Here is a 20,472-nt window from a genome sequence, read left to right as displayed (position 1 = left end):
TTTGCAATCAGGTGACAGGAAATATACGAGGATCTTAGCCAAACAAGAAAACAACTTCTCTTCCTTACAGGACAGGATTTAGTTTTGCTTAGATTCTAAGACACTGAGATGCTTCCAATGTGGGCAGGTCATAGGTAAAGCAAGGAGCTGGTCTAGAATAAACCTGATGATTGTGCTTACACAATTATTTTCTTTGTTGTGTTTTCCACCTAATATCCCTATAAATTTCACTAAACCCTCACTAAATTTATTGCCTGATCTCTGTTAAGCTGTTTGATATTGAAGAGGGCACTAATCTTCTTGTCTATTTGCTTGTGTCCATTTACAAATTGATTCACTTCCATGACCCTCAGTTCCAGGCAACAACTGATTCAATTTAAATCACACTATATTTGTTTTTTGTAAAATTTCATATAAATAGAATCATGCAGAATATACCCTTTTGTTTTGACTCCCATTTAATGTTTGTGGGTATGTTTTAAGTTATCCCTTAGGTTTCAGAGTTTCTGTTAAGTTTTCTTCAATCTTTTATTTTTCATCATCTCATTTATTTATTTATTTATTTATTTATTTATCTTCTCTTTATTTCTTTATTGAGGTAGCAGCTTCAGGTTTTTTTTTTATATATATATATTTTTTTTAAAGATTTTTTATTTTTTTCCTTTTTCTCCCCAAAGCCCCTCTGGTACATAGTTGTATATTCTTCGTTGTGGGTCCTTCTAGTTGTGGTATGTGGGACGCTGCCTCAGCGTGGTTTGATGAGCAGTGCCATGTCCGCACCCAGGATTCGAACCAACGAAACACTGGGCCTCCTGCAGCGGAGCGCGCGAACTTAACCACTCGGCCACGGGGCCAGCCCCAGCTTCAGTTTTTTTTATATAACTTTCTGTAATTTCTATCCCCTTTTTGCAAATTTGCTTAGTGATTCATTGTTGTTATGCTTGTTTTTAACTCTTCAAATATAATTTTTCTTTACTTCTTTGATGATACCTATAATAGTCACTTTGAAGTCTTTGTCACATCCACATCTAGGAACAATCAGAATCAGTTCATAGATGGCTTTTCCCCCTCCTCAGGATGGATTACACTTTTCTGTTTCTTTGAATGCCTTGTAATTTTTTGTTAAAAATTTGACATTTTAGATAACGTATTTTAACTTTTTTGGATTTTCATTTTCTCCCTCTGACAGTTCTTGCTGTTGTTTTGTTTTTGTTTGTTCATTACTTTAGTAACTTTCCTGGTCTAAATCTGTGAAATCTGTTTCTCTTGCAGTGTGTGACCACTGATGTCTCTGTTTAGTGCTTTTATCTTCTTGTTTTTGTTTTAAAGCTTAGCTTACTAGGGTTTCTGTTTCTGCAGAGACCAAGGTCACCTAATCACAATATATGAATTATGCTCAATCACCTTGATTTACTAAGGTTTCCTTTTTATGCACATAAATCTGTGTATAGGCAGGGGAAAATTCAAAGTTGAGACCATTTTCAGGTGTTTTCCAGCTTCTACTTTTGTTGGACCCTTTCGTATTTCCTATGCACATACATACATACATGCAGCTTCAAGGGAAGTTCCACGTCACTGGGTTTCTCTCCAGTCTCTATTGCAAATCTGCACAATCTCAGCAAGGAATATCCTTACTACAACCATGACAACAAACTCAGGCTAATAGAGATGTTGACTACACTAATCAGGATCTAGGCTGGATAAGTATACCAGATACGAGCCATATGCTTGGCACTCTCTAGGGAAAATGCAGGCACTAGTTGCTATGATTTGTGTCATGTCAACCCTATCATCCAGGCGCCACTGGTCAGGATTAGACACCCAAAGGCACCCAACAATGGGTGGAAGTATGAGATGTGCCTGGCATGAACACTCTGCTCAAGAGTGATGTCTTAGTCTGCTGCAACATAACTAACCCACTCTCTCTGTGAGCTGTAGATGATACAGTAGGGATGTGCATTAGAAAATGATCCACAAACTAGAAAATATAACTGTAAAACAAAAACTTAACTGAAAGAAAAGCAAAAAAGAAGAAAGGGGTTAGTTGGTGGACAGAAAACATAAAGCAAATTAGAAAATATAGGAAAAAGAATGAATAAATTTAAGAAATTTACCTGGCATAGTTAAACTCCTCCGCTCCAAAAAAAATTGGCAGCTCTTACCTACTTCTATCAACAAAATAAATGAAATTATGTTTGTATTTTTCTTCATAATAGTTTGCAAAATTCTTGGGACTAGGACCATATATTATTACTTATATGTACAAAAGTTAGCAATTTTTATATATTAATTTCTCTATTAGCAAAAATAGCATATTGAAAATAATTTAATATTATTTCTTGTATATTAGAAATTTGAACTTTTGTAGTTGAGAACTAACTAATACCAGGATTTAGGGTAGGAGAGTAGCTAAGTTTCTAAAAGAAATATAGGTTTGGAGACATTTTATTCCTTTCCATATTGGTGTTAACTTTCTAGAGCTGGCATTGAGTAGCTAGACTATTGGTTTTGGTTTTATCAACAATTATCTTCAAACAATTCTATTTTCAAGATAAATAAAATGGGATAACCAATATGGATTTTCTCTGATATCTTAAATATCTTGTTGAAGTGTAGGGGGCTGAGGTTGGGCAATTAACGGAGGCAACTAACTCCATTGCAAAGATTCTTTAAAAAGTAATCATAGCAGTAATATTAGGAGCTACAGCAATAAGAGCGACAACTGATCAAGCGCCTGTGGTTTGTCTAGCACTGTAAGAGTTATACTTTTCTTCTTATATTCTTCTTCTTACACAGTCATCTGTCACTTAACGATGGGTATACATTCTGAGAAGTGTGTCATTAGGCAATTTTATCATTGTGCGAATATCATAGAGGGTACGTACGCAAACCTAGATCACATAGCCTACTACACACCTAGGCTAAATGGTACTAAACTTTTGGGGCCACTGTCATATATGTGGTCCATCGTTGACTGAAACAATGTCATATGGCTCGTGACTGGACTTATTCTTATTCTTATATTCTATATTTATCATATATAAAACCTATGATAATTAGGACAACCGTATATGGTGAGTACCATTATACTCATATTACAGTTGAAGACACTGAAGCCCAGAGATATATGTGACTTGTCTGAGTCACCTGTTACCTAACCTACAGTTACCTGAGTGTTGTACCATGGATTTGAATGTAAAAACTCATCTTCTTTCTTCTCTTTTTCTTCACCATTTGTCATATATAATTTACAGACAGATCATTAGGGGGCCTTAGTTTTCTGGAAATGTGGTATCTGTGTCTTGAAAATACCAATATAATATCTATGATCTGTTTCTAGGTGTATAACCATAGCGTTCTAAAGGAAAATTTTTAAAGATTATTATTGTTTTTAAATTACTTATTCTCTATATACTAAAACTTTAGGACAAAAAAAAAGAGACTAGCCCTTTAATAATGTAGTAATCTGTATATTTAGTACAAGGCAAGTAAAATAAAATAATATAAAATGAGTGATCATCTTATATATGAAAGCATAATTTGAATGAAAAATTTTAAATTTTTATAAGGTGATTTTTAGTGAATTATATTATTTACCATATTTTAAAAGAGTTTGTAAGTTTGAGATGTGTATTTTTATGTGAGACTGTCAGACTAGAATGCCATTTCATTTGTTGATACAGTTAACATATACTATATATTTTGTAAAATCAATTTAATTATATGATGAACATCATGAGAAAATTATACTTTGCAAAAACACTTTAAGACAATTATAGCTCAATTTTGCTTCTCTAGAATGACAAATAGCAGAATTGCCCCCTCCCCCCGCCAATAACATCCTCAAGTCAGAAAGAGCCAGAAGATTAGATTACAAATTCTAATATTTCTTGCTACAGTAATATTTTAATGTCATTACAAAAGAATAACATCCAGCCCTCTGGTAATTATTAAATTAAGCCCTCAATGTTTTATAGCATGTATGAACTCAGAACAGAATCTGTGGTACGAGAAAAACCTGGAAGAATATCTATTCTAACACCTCATCAGCACCACCGCGTTATCTGATGAAGGGCTTGACCAGCTTCGACTTGAATAGGTCCAAGTCTGTAGAATTCACTGCCTATTACCAGATCCCATTCCAAGAATGTTCAGTTCTAATTTTTGTAAAGTACTTCTCTGAACTGAATCCTCTGAAAGTTATATTCATTTGCCCTAGTTCTACCCTCTGTGGTTAAACTAACAAGACGTAATCTTTTTTCCATATGAAAGTACTTTTGTTATTTGAAGCCAGTCATCAAATCTCTTTGCATTACCTAATCTCAGAGTTTTCAACTATTTCTCTTGATTTTGAGACCCTCACCATCCCCTGGAAAAACTCCACTTACTAAATGTCTCTGAATGATAGAAAGTAAGGCAGTGTTATTGTTCACTATTCCTAGATTTTATTCAGGAGATCCTTAGAGTGAAGAGTTAGCATCCATAATTTTGACTATTTTAGAGAAAATTCAAAAGCCCATGACATGAACTCATTAGGAGTTTTGCCAACTGAAAAATTTGAATTGCCTATGTTCTAAGACTGCCGTTGAGATGCAAATCACTTAATGGATAAGAGTGAGTGAGCAAACCTGATCAACCAGAATCCATATCTCCATGTAGCTTTTTGATTCTATAATCCTTGATGTGCAAATACAAGGTAACTTTTGTTATAGTGTATGTGTGTATCAGTGAAAAGTGACCAGGGTGGTGTTGGAAGTGAAGTGCCACTAAAAGGTCTGAGAACATCATGATGATTGTCACAAGAAAATATTTTGATAATTCATTCTTTAAATTAATCTGATGTATGACATGAGTGAGTCTCCCACATATGTTCTACATACATTTTTAAGGCAATTAATAAAAACGACAATGATTGTCCAACCAGTGTAAATTTTCTCATCTAGTGATGAATAACAATTTATTGACAGGTAATTAACTTCGGAGCTAATGATATGTCCAACAAATGCAAGATGCCATGCCGAAATGTGATTTGAGGAAGAGTCAAGAGAATTCAGCATTTCTGCATGTAGAAACTTACAGATTCAAGAAGGTCTCAAGATATGTCCTTCATGAATCTAGAGAAATGGGAGCCCTCATACTCTGACCCTGCTGTAATGTAAAAGTAAAATGTCAATGGGAATGGGAATGTAAAATGATGTAACTGCTTTGCAAAACAGACTGACAGTTCCTCAAATGATTAAATGTAGAGTTACCACATGACCCAACAATTTCATTCCTAGATATATACCAAGAGAAATGAAAACATACGTCCACACAAAGACTTGTATATGAATGTTTATAGCTGCATTATCCATAATAGCCAAAAAGAGGAAATAATCCAAATGTTGATCAACAGATGGATGGATAGATAAACAAAATGTGGCATTTCACACAATGTAGTATGTAGCCGTAAAAAGGAATGAAATGTTGATACATATTACAACTAGGATCAAACTTGGAAACAATATGCTTAGTGAAAGAAACCAGTCACAAAAGTCCACATATTATATGATCCCATTCATATGAAAATCCAAAATAGGGAAATCTATAGAGATAGAAAGTAGAAAAGTGTTTGCTTAGGGGTGGGTTAGGGGAAAGTACACAATAAGGGGCTGTTAAATGATACAGGATTTCTTTTTGAGGTCACAAAAATGTTCTAAAATGGACTAGAGTAATGATTGCACATATTTGTGATTGATTATGCTAAAACTCATTGAATTGTACACTTTAAATTTACACTATAAATGGGTGAATCATAGATGGTGTAGGAATCACATCTCAATAAATAAATTAAAAGAAGGATGAGGTTAATCTCCATGTGATAAAAGAGGAAGATACTCAGGGTACATTGCTAAATTTTGAAAAAGTTGTCAGAACGGAAGAAATTGGTGGTGCAGAAATGGAGGGATATTCCAGAACCTACTAAGAAATACAATGATATAATAGGTAGAAGAGCTACAGGGTTACCTCTGGCTGGAAGGATTTCTCATTCATCTTCATATCCTTTGGTCAACTTAACAAGAATCAACCACGTATACAGTCCCATAAATAGTATAAATAACTAAGACTGGGGGCTCAGGTGAGGGCTACAAGCAGAATCTTCTCTTTCCATGGAAGAATTACTCGAGATTCTTCTAGCATCAAGTGTGGCTGATGAGAACTTTGTTGCCTATTTGAATATTCTTCCTAAGAAAATATTTATTTAGTTATTTTTTTCCTTTCAGAAGGCTTTTAGAATCTTCTTTATATCCCTGGAGATCTGAAGTTTCACAAAAATCCTTCTAAGGATGGATTTTGATTTTAATTCTATTTAATCTGCATTTAATTCTAATTTGAATTAGCTGTATAGAAGACTTTTATTCTGAAGACCTTCAACTCATTTCTTTTATACTTGTCTCAATTCCATTTTCACTCAGCCTCCCTCACAGCACTCAAGTTCCTTTTCTATTTTCAGTCTGAATTTTTGTGTTTAAAATCTAGGAGACAGTTTTATTCAAATCTCAGTCACTACTGTACCACTTTTAATTCTTGGCAGTCATATTTTTAATTTCGAAGACCTTTTTCTTTTTCTATGATTTTTCCTTTTTTCATAAATGTTTGTTCTTATTCTATGGCTATAAAATCTTTGACTCTTTGGGTACATGTGTGAATATGTTGATTGCTCATTTTACTCTAGCAAACTACAGCAGGCACAGGCACCTCAAATCAGAATAAAAAGGCCTTTACCCTGGCATGTTCAATTACTATAAAGTCACACCAGAATCCTAGCTATTCCTAGGCAGATCGATTCATTTATTTTAGAGGGGCCTCTAGTTTTCTTCGCATGGTACAAACTTCAAGCTCAGTCATGCTACTTTTATGGGGCCTTGGGTGGACTGAGACATCACGGATGTTGTCAAACAATGACGTCATTTTTTTGCCTCACTGGCTGGTGCCCCTTGTGAGTTCCTGCTGAGCCCCCAATAAAATTGTCCCAGATATCACTTTCTAAACTGATCCTCTGTTTATTCTGGCCTGTGGTTATTTCTGCTTTGTTTCATCTGTCACCACACACATGTCTGTTTCTTGTCTTCCAGAATTGTATTAATAACTTTAGTTCACTGTTGGCTTTCACTCTTATTTTCTTGCTATTGTGGATTTATTCACTTTTATCACACCTTTATTTTTCCTTCAACGGGGCTTTGTAAGAGCCAGGAGGCATATGAACTGTTCTCAGGCCACCATCTTGAACTAAGAGATATGAGAACCAAGAAAAATGTGAAATGGTATTTTTACAAATGAATTCCTGAGTAGTAAAGCCCTGCCCAAAGGAGAAGGAAATGTAGTTAAGTGGACTATACCGACTAGAAGAGGTAGAATGTTAACAAAATTGGCAACGAAATTCAGAGCAGGGCTTGGTCCAAACCATGACCACAATGCCAAACACAAAACCAGATGAAGCCATGGGAAGTTGTAAGGTATAAGGAGACACTAGAACTTACAGAAAAGAAGGGCCTATCCAGGAGAAGGGTTAAAAAGAGGCCCTGGTGACATGGGGCTTTGAGTGCTACATTTTTGATAAAATAGATAACACTGAGGCTCTGTCTATTCTGGAAAAGGAGGCTGACAAGAAGAATGCAATGTTTTGAGAACATTGTCACACCACTTGTAAGCAATAGACTGGATTAAAGAGAGGCTAGAGCGGGAGAGATCGCATGTGAGTTTGTTGCTGGAGTGCGGGAGTCAGGGTCTAGGGAACTGGCAGAGGATTGTGGCTGTGGGCACAGAAAGGCAAGAGGTAAGCAAGTCATCTTGCTGCTTGATTTAGCTCCATTTATTATATTTTTCTTCCAAAAGGGGAACAACAGGAGCCAGCCCCGTGGCGTAGTGGTTCAGTTCAGCATGCTCTGCTTCAGCGGCTTGGGTTCCCAGGTTTGGATCCCAGGTACGGACCTCCACCACTCCTCAGCCATGCTGATGCAGTTACCCACATCCAAAACAGAAGAAGACTGGCACAGATGTTAGCTCAGGGCTAATCTTCCTCAGCAAAAGAAGGGGAAACAACAAAACAAGAACAACAACAACAAAAGCAGGATCTGAAACAAAATCTATGAAATCAGAGTTGGAGATAAAATAGGTAGATATTATACTACTTTTCTACTTTTCTATCCTTAAAAAAACATACAATTAAATAAGATGAAGGATAAAAAAGAATAAAGGGGAGGCATAAGAATTTTGATTGGTAGGCGTTATACCTGCAAATGCACAGTGTGGTTTTAAACCCCAGCTCTACAAGTTGCTTGCTCAGATAAAACTGACAATTGACTAAAATTCTCTGAGTCACAGATATCTCATCTTTAAAATGGGGGTGATAGTAATACTACCAACCTCATAGAATTCTTGGGAAACTAAAGCAAGATGGTACATGGAAAACAAAGACTGCCTATTATCACTATATAAGCTTTGCAATTTTTTTAAAGATACGGAATTTTACAGATATATGAGGCATATCTCATTCTATGCAAACTACACTTAAAAGTCAGTAGTGTTTTGCCACAATAATTTGCACTAATAAAAAATAGAACTAAAGAAAAATACATTAGGTAAAAACAATGCTAATTTTAAAAATTACTCATTGAATCTTGATTCTTATTCCAATTAAATAAAACAAAAACATAGTTATTGGACTATGACTGTTTCCTTATTAATTTAACAAATATACTTTCATTACAGGATGCGTTATAGTTTTACATTTTAAATACTTCTAAGTAATCTAAAATTTTTGTTTCTAAATCTCCAGTATATATTGTCATTAACATGTTGTCTATGTGTCTAATTCTGCCCTACAATATAATGATATAAGATCGTCTTGGATTTCATATTAGTGTTGAGGACAGCATTTCCTTCTGGAGTTGAAAAACGTTGAGGCAAAACCAAGAGTAACAAAGTCATTCAGATGTAGGAAGTGATTAAGATAAAATACAGTACTATTTATGGTGATTAATTTTTGCAATATTGCATGTGTCCATTTGTGTTTTATGTCTAGGAAACACAATATCAGCAGAATATAACGTCTCATTTCTGCTCATTCTTTACTCACGTGAATGACTATTTAGAATAATTGCCAAGAGTTGCTTAATTTTCATGTCCTTGTCTTAATGGCTAAGGAAAGCCTGATGGTTGTTACTGTTCTTTAGGGTAGATTGGAGGCAAGAAATGAGTTAGTTAGGAAATTAAAGTAAATTTTCTCCGCATACTTAGATAGTGTAGTACTTTCTTGAAGAGTTAGAAAACCAGAATCTTACATGAAATATCAATTCTCAAAGCATTATTATTGATAAAATTCAGGGTTTTCTCTTTGGTTGATTCAAAATACTCCTCCAGATTTTCAGAGACTCATGATCATAATTATAATCATCAAGTGTTATATCACTGTTAATTTACTGGCAAAAGAGAGCCATGGATTTAAAAATGTCATTTAACTCATAGTACTGCATTTGTCATAGTTTTCTTTAAAACTTTAGAACTGAAGTAATAAACCAATCAGAGCCAAGTCTCTTCATCCATAGATTAATAAAATTAAATCCTTAAAGAAGAAGAACTTTTGCAAGGAAACTATAAGAAATACTTCAGCATATCCAGATTTTGGTTTTTGAGTCCAGCAACTCACATACATGAATATTGATGAAGGTTGGTCAATAACAGAGTTTCTTCTATAAAATAAGTGTTTAAAGTGTGACTTGGGTAGTTGTGTGAAAATGTGAATTGAGCATATCCTAGTTGCTGATCCTTTTAGTTGTGGGACGTGGGACGCCGCCTCAACGTGGCCTGAAGAGCGGCGCCATGTTCGCGCCCAGGATCCAAACCCTGGGCCACCACAGAGGAGCTCGCAGACTTAACCACTCGGCCACAGATCCGGCCCTGTGAATTGAGCATTTATTAATGACACCGCTTTGGGGCAGGATCCTGACTGGATAACTAAGGTTGCCTTGGGTCCTTTTCATTAGGCAGCAGTGTTTGCTTCATCTCAGGTGCCAGACCCTGGTAGGCATTGTGATCTTTTGCTTATCACACTCTGTTGTGAAGTGTTCTGCAATTTATTTTGATTTGGTGCCTTTTCGCTGTCTTATTTCAATTTTATGCTCCATTATGAAAATGGGTGGTAAACATGTAATGAATTTATATAAAAATCACTGAGCTAATCCTCATGCTGGCGGAATGGATTGCAATTTAACAAACTCTTGGAATTACTAATCAAATGGTGGATTATCTCAGTGATATTTAGGGTTTTATAGCTATATACTTATAACTTTTTTAAAATCATTATTATCAAACATTCCTGGAGGAAAAATAACTTTATTATTGTAAGTCTGTTGCTCTCCAGTCCAGATCTGTTTTTTCCATTAAAATTGCTTTTGTGGCTCAAATATTTAATAACTTGAGATTTCTCAAATGTGATTCTTGAGTTATACCAGAGCAAACTCTCCCCAGCAGTAGTCGACAGCATGCGAATCAGCTCCGCTAACCATTCCTCTCACTAACACATCGCTCACACCAATCTGCGTGCCCCCCAACACCTTAAATGCTTGTGTTCTTCTAAACAAACAAACAAACAAACAAAAACTTTAGGAAAAAAGAGCCTAATATAAAATCTGCATAGAGCTTATAATGGACAGCTGCTCCTTAACATTCCTCATCCAAAAGGCAGTGGTGTCATATAAGAGTGAATGGCAATAGGGCCATAAAATGCTTTCCACCTGTCATTCATTCATTGTACACTGGCCAGGTGCAAATAAGTGCTGGTCCTATGGAACTTGCAGGGACCTTTTGTATCCTGATTCATACTTTAAATACGAATAATAATTCATCATTCATGGTGAAATATTGAGACTCATTCTTACCCATAATTCTGTTATGGTCATTTTCTGATCATGTAATTCTTTCACCAGTAAGTAGGAGAGAATAACAGTAACATAAATAGAGCATTATTTTTTTTTTTTCTTATCTTTTTCTTTGATTCAAACTTTGGGAAGTAAGAATGATTATCCCCACTTTATAATTAAGCATGCAACAGCTTTCAAAGAGGTCAAATGACTCCAAGTCAAAGAATGTTGTAGGGCCCAAATTTCATCCCATTGCCATACACAGAGATCCATGTGTTTTCCATATATCATAGCAACGGTTTAGATTTAATTTTTCAAGCTGTAAATATTTTTCGGATAAATTATAAATATCCAATACAATATCAACATTCTGAGTATTAATCTTGGAAAACATAGGGGTGTCTTGCAAGAGTTGCAGGCACTGCATTTGCGGAGCATGGCATGAGTGGTGCTGGAGCCATATAAATGCAAGAATGCAATCCCGGCCACCTCCTAATTCCTTTCTCTGTTTTTCCTTTCTGTTTCAACTTCCTCCACATAGCCCTTAACATCTGGACCCTTGGAATAATTACATTTAATCACCGGATTTTGGTGGCAAATGAAACAGACAAGAATTCATACATTTGCAAGTGCCCTCAGAAATCATAGAATGATGATGTCTGAGAAGAACCATTTTCCCATTGACAGAAAATTTTCAATAATCCATTAAAGATACACTTTTTTCTGTCACTATCTGTTTAAAATAGGAAGCTCACATACGCTCATCTTATTTCTGTCTCCAAAATTCAAGTGCTTTAATAACACATATATGCTAAATCCCTTAGTTTATCTTTGGATAGATACTTGGAATTGTTTTTCTAATACAGTTCCACACATTGGATCGTGTGGAAAGGAAAGGGAAAGACTAACTCTTACTGAGTGGACATGCCAGACACTATCCTGTTTACTTAATACCCAATATTTTAGTCAATCCTTAAAACCATTCTTTCGGAAAGACATTAGTATCTCCATTTTAGTAGACAAGGAATTTTGAGTGTAAGTCAGCTAATGTACTGGTCTAAATGAAGAGTGATGAAACATCGTTTTGAACAGGACTGTCCATACCTTCCACTATGTAACTATATTATTGGGCTATAGTGGTTAAGGGACTAAGGCTTTCTTTGCTTTTTTTCTATTACACTAGCTTTGAAGATACCTTTTCCTTAGACTATAATAAATTTCAATACCTGGTAAATATATTAGGGAGGATCCCTGTAACTTTTGACAAAATTTAAACTGCTAATTCCAGAGTTGATATTTAGATAACAGAAGGTTTTTTTTCCCACTTAACATTAAATTCATTAATAACAATACCACAAAATTACTTCTGCCTAAAACCTCATAAAACAGGAACTAATCAAAGCAAATACACTTAACAGCTAACGATCATTTTAATTTAGCTGTAAATGCCTCAAAGGCTAGTAATTAGAGAGCAGTTAGACGCTTTTTGTTTTGCAAAATAAATTATTGCTGCATGTTTTGCCATAATTTTCTCTATTTAATTTTGCTAAAACAGTATTCTCTGTGCAAAATTTTTAAATAGATCTAATGGCTAGATAACTTAGATAACCATATTACAATCAATCTTTTGCTTAAAATAATATCTCATGAAGATGTTTTGAACAGTAAGACTCGCCACAAATGTGTTATTAAACAACAACAAAAAGAGCCAACTAAAAAAATTCTTTGCAGCCTTGATTGCATGGAACTGCTCACTCTAGATTTAATGAAGGGTTATTTGTTTAGCAATAGAGATGTGAGTCATATACCCTGACAATATTAGGGCTCTAAATAATGAAGGTTAACCTAAAATTGCATATTTTCCCCAAACAGACATGATCATTGGTATTTTCAATTTAGTGGTTATATCAGTAGAACCAAAATTGCAACACTAAATTAGAAATCAATGAGATGAAGTTATCCTCTTACATTTATACATGGCTGGTCTAGAGGTGTCAACAGAGGGGGTACCCGCAGGGAGTTTGTCCAACTAGATGGGGAGAACACCAAATACAGAATTTCAAATAGTGCCAACAACCATTCTTGAAAGACAAAATTCTTTTTAAGAGAGAGACCGTCAAGAGAGTGAGGTACAGGGGCCGTAATTTTGAACTCCAGAATGAGAAAACAAAAGCATCCTTAAGTGATTTGAGAGTAAATTGATACCTGTTAGAGGAAAGGGCTAAATTTCAGATACGTAACTATGGCAGCTGCCATTTCTTCTCCACTCCCCAATAAAAATAGTTGTATTTTTTTTTTTTTTGCTTAAGATATAAATAATAGACGCTCATTTAAAAGGAATCAAATAATCATACATATTATATAAAGAAACAAATAAAGGCCACTTGGAATCTCCAACCCTGAGATAAAGATAACTGTTAACTTTTCAAGGACTATCCGTTTGTGCTTTGTATTGTACATACATGCACAAATAAATACAATTTTACAGGAGTAGGAAGGCCACCCGCATTGTATTTTATGGGGATGGTTTAGCCCTGGAGGCGTGCAACGTGCAGATACCACAAATGGAGTCATAATACTCATGCTGTTCTTGTTATTTTGATTTTTTTTTCTTTTGGAGGATGTAAGGCCTTCCCTTTTATCAGTACCACAGTGTCTACCTCCTTCTAAGGACATTAGGACATGAAATTTAATCATGTAGATATGTAATCATATCTGTAATTTTGGGTCCAGTTTTGGAAATGTTAGGTCATAGCACCTAAGTTTTCTTCTCCTTGCTTTTCTTACTTTTGTTTTTTTTTGTAAAGACTGATTGATGTTCCATCTCATGCACGTGTCCCAATCTATTCAATTTTCCCTTATTGACAGTTCCAATTCTTGGCCATGATGAGCAAGGCTGAAATAAACGTCCTTTTATATGTCCTCCCAACTTGGTGCTTAACTTTCCATGGAATGGATTCACAGGAAAGAAATTTCTGAATTGAAGTCTAGATAGTATAAATTTTAATAGGAAATCTATAACTCTTTATGTTTCTTACTGCATTGTTTCTGGGTAACCTTTTCCCGACGCCATCACTGGTTATAGATCTTGCCGTACTTTATAATTGTTCCTTGTCTGACCTCTGGTGAATTTCAGCATCAGTTCAGACGTTGATTGACTCCTTGGATTTGCTCCTCAGGTCTTTGTCCATTGTTCTGTCTTGTGTCTTTTTCTTGTCAATTAGTCAGGATACTGTTTTATTATCAAAATTAACCCTTTGCATCTAGAGAAAATTAGTATTTTTGCCCACATCTACTTTTTATCTAACATTTTTGTCATATAAAATTGTGCAATTTTTCCATATTCAGCACATAAATATAGATCATCTTTTCCTTTTATAACTTCTGGGGTATGAAGTCTTACCTAGGGAGATCTCTCATACCCCCCTGTACGTGTAGGGATTTAGCTTTTCTGCAAGGAAATTTCTTTTTATTTTGTATATTTAAGCTTTTAATCTACTTTGAATTATTTTTATATATGATATAAGATGGAATTCATTTATCATTTCTTTACAAAACAAATTGTGGCAGTTTATCCTTTTCTTCCACATTTTTTTGTATTTTTTTCTATATTAAGGATCTAATTCTGAATTCTGAATTCCTGATATGTGTATCTGTTCCTATACTAACGCCACATTGAATGATGGATACATAGTGTGTTCCAATAGCTGGTAAGTCTCCTCTCAGTTTCTTATATTTAGAAGTGCATTATGTTTCCTACGACAATTAAGATTCACTGTGAACTCTACTCACTTTATGTACTTTCAAATGAGTCTTTTGAATTGTTCATTAGAACTTCATTGAACTTATATGTAACTGTGGGAATGTGATACTTCTAAGATATTAGATTTTCCCATTCAAGAACATATGTTTTTCAATTTATTCAGATTCATCTCATGTCCTTCAACCAACATAGTTTTTCCATTTAGGTATTGCTATTTTCTTGTGAATATATTTCTTAATATTTTAGAGGGTTTTTTGGTCCCCATTGGAAATAGAATACCATTTTTAATTTTCATTTTTAGGCACTTATTGCTAGAGTTAGCAAAGCTATGCACTCTGGATATTTATCTTATATGTGTTCACGTTATGAAATTCTCTTAAGAATTGCAATATTTTATAGAGATTTTTTGATTATCTGGGTATGCAATAATATCATAAGGAAGAAGAAAGAAAACTATCTTTTCAAACATTTATGTCACTTATTTTACTTTTTGTTATATTGCATTTCCTAAAGCCTCAAAGGCAATGATAATTTGTAATATCATTGTAGGAATTTCAGCGTATTTCCTAATTTTAACTAAATTTATTAAAATTATTTTAGTGATTACTATTTTAGATATTTGTCTTTAATTTTTACTTTTTTGTAGTTTTTATTTATTGTAGTTTTTTTAGTATTTTTGTAGTATTTTTAATTGTAGCATTTAGTTCTGTAGTTTCTATTACATTTAAGTAGTTCTCTTTTCTTTTATTACAGTTTTTGTTAGCAATGTAGTAGGATTTAATAAATGTATTTTCAGCATCTCTTCGTATATGTTTTCTCCATTAACTTAATGATGCAATTGATTGTGTAGATTTCCTGATATTGAACCCCTCTTGCATTCTTTAAGATAAACCCTGCTTGCTCATAGCATTTTATTCTTGTAATACATTGTAAAATTTCATTTTCTAAGTGTTACTTAGAATTTTTATAACTTTATCAATAAAGGAGATTGAGATTGACCCACATTACGTATTATTTTTCCTTTTCAGGTTTGTTTTGTTCTGTTTTTTCGTCTTCTTTTTCTCCCCAAATCCCCCTTGTACATAGTTGTGTATTCTAGTTGTGAGTGACTCTGGTTGTGCTATGTGACGCCGCCTCAGCATGGCCTGATGAGCGGTGCCTTGTCTGTGCCCAGGATCCGAACCAGCGAAACACTGGGCCACAGAAGTGGAGCGCGCGAAGTTAATCACTCGGCCACGGGGCCGGCCTCCAGGTATGTTTTTAATGCTAGTTTTATAAATCAAATGTAGAACTTTCCATCTGCAATAATTTTAATAATCTTAGAATTATTTGTTCTTTAAAGGCTAAATAAAACTCATCTCTGAAACCTTCTGCCTTATGATCTTTTCATGCTAACTTTAACCACCTTTCTAACTACCACAGTGGTGACTAGCCTACTCAAATTCTCCATTTTTTCTAACATCAGTTTTGAAACTTTGGCGATGTGTAGACAGGCAAACATGCAGTTTCTGCAAGTTTTCCTTTCTTTCAATGAGATACGTGTAGTCATCTCTAAGGGTTCTTTATCTCCTTTCTCATTTCTCTTCTATTTTTGCTCTCTATTTTTTCTATTATCAAGATTGCAAAGACTTTATCTATTTTATTAGATAATCATAAAAAAATCTAATTTTCTTCTTTTTTCTCTATGAATATATGCATTTTAAATCATAATGTTCTTGATACACTACTTTCTCTGTATTCTGTAAGTTTTTAATTTTTTTGCAAATTATTCTATCCATTGGTTTCTGGATAATGAGCATTTTTTGCATGTATTGTTTGATCTAGGAAAATGTTTTTAATTTCAAAGTATTTAATATAATTCAGTCACCTTTTATTATTTATTTTTAAAATTTCTATTATGACAGAGAAAGTGTGTTTAAACTTCTACTTAAAAAGTTTATTAGATTTCATTGTAGTCAAGTACATACTTTTCTATTTTATTATTAATTTTAATTTTTATCTTAATCATGCTGATATGCTAATTTTAGAAGATAAAACGTAAAAGAAAGTATTAGAAAGAATTCTTGCGTCTACTCTATGTAGATTACTTAGATAGTTTTTCTTTATCCCTTATTTTTACTGGCTTGATCATAGTTGCTCTTCATTTCCTTTTTACTTTTGAAAACTTGAAGAGATTAATCTCTTTTTAAATTGCTTTTTAATAGCTACCGCACAGTATAGTTTTCTAATTATCTAATTATAATTATTTACCTATCTCCTTCACGACATAGAATATTTTCTCTTTTACTATTCTCATTCTTCTCCTCTACTCTTTCCCTCATTTCAGTGAGAAATTTGGAGAGCTTTCTTGCTGTTACTCCCATATTTCAATTTCTGTGTTTTGTAGGATAATTCTGAACTTAGAAATTACCTTGGTATATGTCTCTTTCATTTTGAAAGTTTTTCTTAAACTCATATTATATATTTCCAGAAAACCTATATTTTAATATATTAAATATATGTATATTAATTTCTCATTACTTTTTCCTCTTATCAGGATTTGCCCCCATCTCAAGGTCCTGATTTGTAGCCTCATTTGCTGTCTGGTTCGAGTGAAATATTTGTTCTTAGATGGGCACTTGGTAATATACTCTCAAAGATTTTGAATATCTTTGAATTTTTTTAAAATTCTGTCAGGTGAATAACTCTTGATTGACTATAGGATTCTGAAGTGACAGTCCTTTTAGCTTAGTAGTCTGCTGATGATATTCCACTGACTTCTAGCTCTCATAGTTATGAACACACATTCCAAAGGCAGTATGCTATTTTTACAGGGATTATTTGTTCTATCAAGACTCTTATAAAAAAATTTATGTATATATATGTAAATATTGAATGTACATATTTTATAAATACATGTAAATATTAATTTTTGCATTTATATATATGTGTAGATTTCTTTTTCCAAGGGTCTGATAGAGAGAACAAATTACTCCCCTACAAAATAACAAACTGCCTTTGGAATGTTTGTTCATAACTATGAAAGCTTTATAGAGATAGATATAAAGATAGATATATTGGTGTATAGATATATTGGTATATAGGTATTTTTCTATATAAATATTTACCAAAACTTATCATTAACTCATCAGAGACCAACCTTTATTTCAATTTATATACAGCTATGTGTCGCTTAACGAAGCAAATACATTTTAAGAAATGCATCATTATGTGATTTTGTTGTGGTGCAAATATCATCGAGTGTACTGAAGGGGAATAAAATTTGCCACCCCAGAATGTGTATTAACATGAGGATTATTTTAGGCTGATTATTTTTAAGAAAAAAAATACTCAGAAGGTTTTCTTGTTACCTCCCCCTTAACTGCCTAAAAGAATTCAGATTAAAAAACCTGTCTCAGGGAGCTGGCCTGGTGGTGCAGTGGTTAAGCTCTCACATTCCACTTCAGCAGCCAGGGTTCACCAGTTCGGATACTGGGTGCAGACCTATGCACCACTTGTCAATCCGTGCTGTGGCCGGCGTCCCACATATAAAGTAGAGGAAGATGGGCACCAATGTTAGCTCAGGGCCTGTTTTCCTCAGCAAATAGAGGAGGATTGGCAACAGATGTTAGCTCAAGGCTAATCTTCCTCAAAGAAATGAGAAAAAACCCAAACCTGTCTCAGAAAGTAAGCTATTACCTTAACATAACATGAACTAGGTGGTAGAAAGCGAGACACCTAGAAAAAGCGTGTTTGAAATCGGCTCCTCTCTGTTTTCTTCTGTGAAACTTGTTTTCCAAATGTTTGCTTCTTTTCACCTACTTGTGAATTGCCTTTGTTTCCTTTGAGGCCCCTGACTCTCCCACCCCCAACCTCTTCTTTTGTTTTAGGTTGAAAATGGTATTTAAGGTGAAGGCTTCAGTCATTTTGGTGAGTTAGTTTTTCTGGGTTTCTTCCATGTGTACATGTTATTAAACTTTTGCTTGTTTTTCTCCTATTAATCTGTCTCATGTCAATTTAATTCTTAGATCAGCCAGAAGAACCTAGAAGGATAGAGGACAATTTCTTCCTCCTCTACAGTACTTACACAAACCTAGATGACGTAGCCTACTACACACCTAGGCTGTATGGTACTAATCTTGTGGGACCACCATCGTATACGTGGTCTGTCGTTGACGGAAGTGTTGTTATGTGGTACCTGACTGTACTAAAATTTTTAATTCAGAAGTCATAGTTTTCAGTTTTAAGAAGTCTTTCAGTGCTTTTTCTCTCAAATGCTCTTTTTCTGTTTATTTATACTTCTATTCTTGCTCTAGCTCTTCCAGAAGTTCAATTTCATAAAGTGTGACTTAAGATTCTTCAATCTACTCCTCTCAACCAAGCTATTTTGGATCCTCATAAAAGAAAACTAAAAGAGTTTGTCACTCACTGACCTGCACTACAAGAAATGCCAAAAGATGTTCCTCACGATGATGGGAAATTATACCAGTTACATAAAAAAGGGTGAAGAGCATCAGAAGTGGTAAATATCAAGTACAAAAGCAAAAGACTATTTCCCCCCGCCTTTTACCTCTTATCATATCTTAATAAACCATATTAATGTTTAAAGCCAAAATCACAATATTGCCCTGTGTCCTTTATAATGTATGTAGATTACACAACTATAGCATAAAAAAGAAACAAAATGGAGGAGTATATAGTTGCCAACTTTCTATATTTTATATAAAATGGTATAATAGTAACTGTCAACAAACTTTAAAAAGTTAATCATGTACACTGTAATCACTAGAGCAACCACTAGAAAGGTAATGGATGGTGTATGTCGGAAAAACCATTAGGAGTATTGAAATGGAATTCTATATAAACATTCAGGTAATCAAATAAAGGACAAAACAGAGGAACAAAAAAGGAGAAATAAGTTTAAAACAAATAATAAAATCTTATTTCTAAACCCACTTATGTCAATAAGTATATTAAGAATAAATGGACCAGCCACTTCAATTAAAAAAAAGGCTCAGGTTATTAAAGAATAAAGAAAACAAGACCCAACTATATTCTGTCTACAATAGATATTCTTTAAACAAAAAGATACAGATAGCCTAAAAGCGAAAGTATGGGAAAAGATAGAGCATGCATAGAGTTAGCCCCAGATAATTGGAGTTATGTTAATATCCAATGAAAGATTTCAAAACAAAAGAGTATTACCAAAGTTTTCTTTTTTAAGTGAAAATTCATCAGGAAGACTTAACATTTAATAAAGAAATATTACCAATAATTCATGAACCGTTTTAGAAAATAGAGGAAAAGGGAACAATTTCCATCTCTTTTTATGAAGCCAGAATTACTAAAACCAGTCTCAGGCACCCCAAGAAAAGAAAACTACAGACCAATCTTCCTATTCACAAGAATCTAAAACTTTAATAAAATATTAGCAATTTGCCATGAACAGTTCTAAAGAAAATTAACTCCACTTATAATAGCATCAACAAGTATGTAGGGAAAAATTTAACATAAAATATGCAGGACCTGTTAACTACAAAATACTACAAAGGAAGATTAAATAATACCTAATAAATAAAGAGATATTCCTTATTCATGGATTGGGAACTGCCGTGTTGTTAAGATGTCAATTCTTCCCAAATTTATGGGTAGATTTAATCTACTTTTGAACAAAATCCTGCTAGACATAGGCATCACTTCTGGTGATGGTCAATTTAGAAGATCGGTAATCTTTTCCTTAAAAGTCAACTATAAAACTGGACAAAGTTGACAAAAACAGCCATATTAGTGTTCTGTAAATTGACCAAAGACATACAACAAGCTGAGACA

At 34.0% G+C, this 20,472-nt stretch overlaps 1 long non-coding RNA gene across 5 annotated transcripts in view; it reads left to right on the top strand.

Moving 5' to 3' along the window:
* The window catches only part of LOC139085048 (uncharacterized), a 188,345-nt gene that overhangs the window by 74,003 nt on the left and 93,870 nt on the right, over positions 1-20,472 (top strand). For 4 of the 5 annotated variants that reach the window (XR_011543035.1, XR_011543039.1, XR_011543037.1 and 1 more), the window contains exons 2-6: positions 4,968-5,089; positions 7,876-8,155; positions 14,518-14,611; positions 15,693-15,916; positions 18,960-19,165. This is a non-coding gene — a long non-coding RNA (uncharacterized lncRNA). The remainder of the gene's footprint in view (positions 1-4,967; positions 5,090-7,875; positions 8,156-14,517; positions 14,612-15,692; positions 15,917-18,959; positions 19,166-20,472) is intronic. The other variant, XR_011543036.1, reaches the window with a different exon arrangement.

The sequence above is a fragment of the Equus przewalskii genome, chromosome 8, assembly GCF_037783145.1.
Source record: "Equus przewalskii isolate Varuska chromosome 8, EquPr2, whole genome shotgun sequence".
NCBI lineage: Eukaryota > Metazoa > Chordata > Mammalia > Perissodactyla > Equidae > Equus > Equus przewalskii.
Note: the sequence above shows the minus strand (reverse complement) of the source record. Positions and strands in the feature narration are given on the sequence as shown.